The sequence below is a fragment of the Cervus elaphus genome, chromosome 2, assembly GCF_910594005.1.
Source record: "Cervus elaphus chromosome 2, mCerEla1.1, whole genome shotgun sequence".
Lineage (NCBI taxonomy): Eukaryota > Metazoa > Chordata > Mammalia > Artiodactyla > Cervidae > Cervus > Cervus elaphus.
In genome coordinates, this window is record NC_057816.1 from 13,844,069 (window position 1) to 13,848,803 (window position 4,735).

Here is a 4,735-nt window from a genome sequence, read left to right on the forward strand (position 1 = left end):
GCCATGGGGAGGATGGTGTCAGCCAAGGGAAAAAGCTTGCTCTGTGGGCTCTCAAGGCAGAGTGGACTGGGTTGAGATGGTGGTCCCCTGGGAAGCACCACAGATTGGAGAGAATGTTGTAGAATGTTCCACAGTGCTTCTGCTCCAGTTACTCAGACCTGTCGAATTTAAGAAAACATTCAAGGTGTTCAAGCCGAGAGGGCATTTTAGAAGCCGATGTAGATATATTCACAAAGTAGGCAGACACATAGAAGACAATCATCTCAAGAAGCTACAGCAGCAAGCCCCACCTCACGGTGGAAATGTTTTTAAATGATCCTGTTAGTGGACTTTGAATTCATGCTCAGCTGATCTCTGGGGCTGAGAGCTTACTAAGTGTATGCAGCACAGCAAAGCCGGCAATCGGCACCAGCGCTGGGACACAGCACGGCTGCCCCTGAGAGGGGAGCAGGCTTCGCAGGGCGCATCGCCCACTGATGTTCGGGGCAGAGTCTGGGCCTGACTGGCCCACCCTCGCTGGGGGCACCACGCGCTCTTACTTCACAAGATAGGAATTGATCGGCTTGTTTCATAACTTGAGCAGAATTTGTTTCTTGCTTCCAACTGCGAGCCAGCCAGCAGAGTTGGTCTCACTCTACACCCCTCACCCCCATGGCCACTTCCTGTAGCAGGAACTTCCTGGCTCCTGTCGTTTGGGGATGGGGGAGAGGGATAGAGGGGACAGCCCCTTGGGGTTTAACCCAGGGTCCCGTTTAAGGTCTTCACCACTCACGCCCCTCACTCCCCACCTGGACTGCCGTCCCTCCCTAGAGGATGCTTCACTGTCTGGTCTGGAGGAACAGAGCCTTGGTAACCGAGGAAGAACTTCTTGCCTTTGCCTTGCAGAGCTGTCAGCAGCGTTGCTGCACATGGCCCTGGAGGAGCTGAGGGGGCCCTAGCTTAAGGAAAACCAGCACATCCACGCAGATGTTTCTGTGCGGGCTGTTCCAGGCAGGGCTCAGAGATTCTGCCCTGTCTGGTATCACATAGCACTGGGGGTGGGAGGGCAGGGCGGGGGGAGACCCACTCCTTGAGGGTCAGGAAGTATATTACATGAAATCAAAATGTAAGTGTGTTCTTTTTGGATTAGGCCATGTTTTCCTCTTCTGTTTTTCTTTACATAACCTCGTCACTCAGCTCCTTTATTTTCCCTCCGCCCTCCTTGGCTCCCATGCCCACTCCTGCCTGCAGGATAAACTGGACCCACGGGGCAGGCACTCCGAGTGGCATGGTTTCCAGCTCTTCTCCAGTCTCATCCAGTTCTCACTAAGGCTTTACTGACCTCATTTTCTTATCCGATGCAGAAATCCTACTCCACCTAGTTTTTCAGATTGCAGGAGACCTCTGATTTACAACCAAGAGGCCAGGGAGCGGGGTGGTGGTCCACAGCTCAGCCCGACCCACTCCCCGGTGGTCCACAGGGCCTCTCGCTGCCCACTCTTCTCAGCTGCCCTCTTCTCCTACCGGAACAGGCTCCGCAGACAAGCATCTGATATGCTTTAAGGGGTTGAAACAGACTTCCCACACCTCATATTTCTTTAGCTGCGTACAAGGCGTTTCATTTCATAATTTGAGATGAAACGGCTCATGCAAGTCCTCCTGGGAGAGCAGTGGGAACTGAATTCACGGGGAGGCACAATTGGTCTCGTCTCAGCTCAAAACACAGGTTTCTTTGTGTGTGTGTGTTTGCAAGCCTGCTTGGGTTTAGCTTTGGGCTTCTGGTTAAGGGGCATCCCTGGTGGCTCAGATGGTAAAGAATCTGCCTGCAGTGCAGGGAGATCCAGCTTCGATCCCTGGACCAGGAAGATCCCCTGGAGAAGGGAATGGCTGCCCACTCCAGTATTCTTGCCTGGAGAATCCCATGGATCGAGGAGCCTGGAGGGCTCCAGTCCATGGGGTCCCAAAGAATGGGACATGACTGAATCACTGGCATTTTCAGTTTTTTCTAGTTAAGAGGGTTGAGGGCAAAGGGACAACAGAAGAGCAGAGAGCACTGGGCTCCTGAAAAGAAAAGGCGATGGGAAACAGGCTTGTTCCCTTCCCATCTTTCATTAAGCCTCCTGTGCAAACTCTCCCCATCCCCAGGCTTCCCCCGGCCCACTTCCTGCATCAGCCAGACCTGAACTGATGGCCAGCGTGGGCTCTTCCACTCTGCCTCACATCCATCCTCTAGCCAGTCTTCATGTTCCCACAAAGTGCTTGCCCCAGAATTTGGGAAAAGAGCCTGTGTCCCAGAAGACAGCCGTTCTGCTTCTTCATGACCCCCAAATTTTGAAAGGCACCGAGAAGTCTATAAGGAAAAGACGGCAAAAGAGAGAAGAGCCCTGGGGTGGAGGAAGTGAAGAAACTGCTGAAAACTTAAATTAGCTAAACTGTGCTAAATGAGCTTAAATAATGATGCGACGCCTCTTTGGGGCAGTCCTGGGCCTGTCGGCACATGGATTCCTCCTCATGCCCCATCTGCTTGTCTCCCAGGGATGGACCCTTTGGGCTGTTTCTCAAACTCCTGGAAAAGTGGGGTTCCACTGGGTTCATCCATAAAGGCACTGGCCAGAGACAGGAGGGCAGGGAGAGTGGAAAGTGGGGAATCTGTCCCCCTCTGTGTCTTATATAATTTGTATGTCAGTACACCTTACTTCTTTTAATTTTACTTATTTATGTATTTTTGGCTATGCTGGGTCTTCACTGCTGCTCAGGCTTTTCTCTAGTTGCAGCGAGCAGGGGCTACTCTCTAGTTGCGGCATGCGGACTTATTGCAGCGGCTTCTCTTGTTGTGGAGCACAGGCTCTGGCAGTTGCAGCTCCCGGGCCCTAGAGACAGGCTCAGCAGTTGTGGTGGTATTAGCTTACTTGCTCCAGGGCATGTGGGATCTTCTTGGACCGGGGATTGAAACCTGTGTCTTCTGCATGGGCAGGCAGATTCTTTACTACTGAGCCACCAGCGGAGCCCAGATTTCTTATTGTTAGCACAAAATCAAAACAAAACAAACAAATCTATCCAACAGGGAACTCAGGCTTTTATGACCCAAATCTAGGAGGGGCAGAACATCATTCAGAAAGCTCGGTTTCAGTTTGCACACATTTCCCAAACACTGATGGTAGAAGAAGCCATGCCCAGCTGTTTCCCACTTGTCTCCCTTCTTCGGGGGTTTTGGGCAGGTGGGTGACTGAAAGTCCCAGAACCAGACGGAGCAAAACCAACCTTCAAGCCCGCCTCCTTGGTAGGCCACTCTGTGGGCTGCTTTGGTTCCAGTTCAGACACCGGGCTCGAGCTGCTGCCTCCTGCTTTAGCAAATCTAACATGTGGTTCCTCCGCTTCTTCCTGTGATGCTGAAAGAACATTGTAGAACAGTCACACTATTTTAAAATGTGTCCGGCTTGTATGATTCCTTCAGTAGTTTGTACTCATCAATCTGCCTCATAACAAAGGGGTCATTGTATCACTTCATAAAGAAAAAAGCAGTGCTTTCCAAATTTGCTGCCCTGTTAAATGCCATTCAGAAACAAAACAACCCATTTCACCTGGAAAATGTTCAAGGAGCAGACTGTAACTAGGGAGTCAGATTTGGGAAAATGTACAATGTCACTCTAGCTCCCCAATTGCCTCTTCCAGCCTTTGATTTTTTCTGAAAACAACAGAGTGCACAGTGAGAGAAGAAGAAAGCTAGGAGAATAGGTTGACTCAGAGGACAAGGGTCTTTCAGAAAGGGATGCCCTTCTTAATAAATAAGATTATTCCTAAAATAGCTTTTCCCTCTGGTGGCCTCTCTCTCCTGCCTGTTACTACCAAGGTCTTAAACAGCACTGATGCCCTGAGAAGCCCTCAGAGCACCCACCCCTCCCCTCGCTCTGCACCCTGACCCCCACCACCTCCTGGAATTGCTCTGTCAAAAGTCACCTACTTTTTGGGAAGTAAATTCAGGGACATCTCCACCGTCATCTCCCAGATGCAGCGGCAGGAATGGGTCACATTTTGTGTCTCCATTGTCCTGTCTCCATCCTGGCACTCTCTTCCTCCAACCCGGGCTGAATGCTCTCAGAAACTTTCGTAATCGTGTCTCTTCCTTCCCTATTCCTGTTGGCCCGTGGGGATCGAGGCATCAGGTTATTTGAGCAAATGTCCACATTAGCCCTTTGCCGGCTCCCGGTTAGAGTTCTGCTGCGTTTGCACCACCTGGGACAGCTGTGCCAGTCCAGAAGTCATACATTGAAACTAGGATGGCATTGTTGCCCGGCTCAGAAATCTTCCCCTTTCTTTGTTCACAGAACACAATAAAAATGACCGAATCTGGACCCCAAGTCCTCCTCAGCCTACACTGCAGCCCCATCCCCTCACACACCTTGTTCCTGGCTGGCTCACCACAGCCCAACAGGGCTCACTTCCACACCTCCACCCGCTCGCGCACGCTCTCCTGGTCCCTTCTCTGCTCTCAAGTCCTAGCAAGAATCCAGCCTCTGGAGTGACGCTTATCCTGAATCCCTGCAACTGAATGCAATTGTTTCTTTCTCAAAAAAAAAAAAAAAAAAAGAGAGAGAGAGAGAAAATATCCTCCTTAAAATGAGTATTGTATGTTTAAATTTTAAATGTAAAATATTTTTAAAAAAGAAGGTACAGCTAAAGTTCCACTGACTACCTGCCCAATCTTGGTCCCCTCCTGACACATTTATTAATATATACACACCTGAGTGCAGAAGAA

General features: G+C 50.4%; 1 long non-coding RNA gene across 1 annotated transcript; it reads right to left on the bottom strand.

Moving 5' to 3' along the window:
• Positions 1-4,100, bottom strand: LOC122674526. The gene is made up of 3 exons (XR_006334987.1): positions 3,941-4,100; positions 3,241-3,368; positions 1-158 (listed from the first exon to the last, which is right to left on the bottom strand). It is a non-coding gene; the product is annotated as an uncharacterized LOC122674526 (long non-coding RNA).
• Between the last annotated feature and the right edge of the window lie 635 nt (positions 4,101-4,735).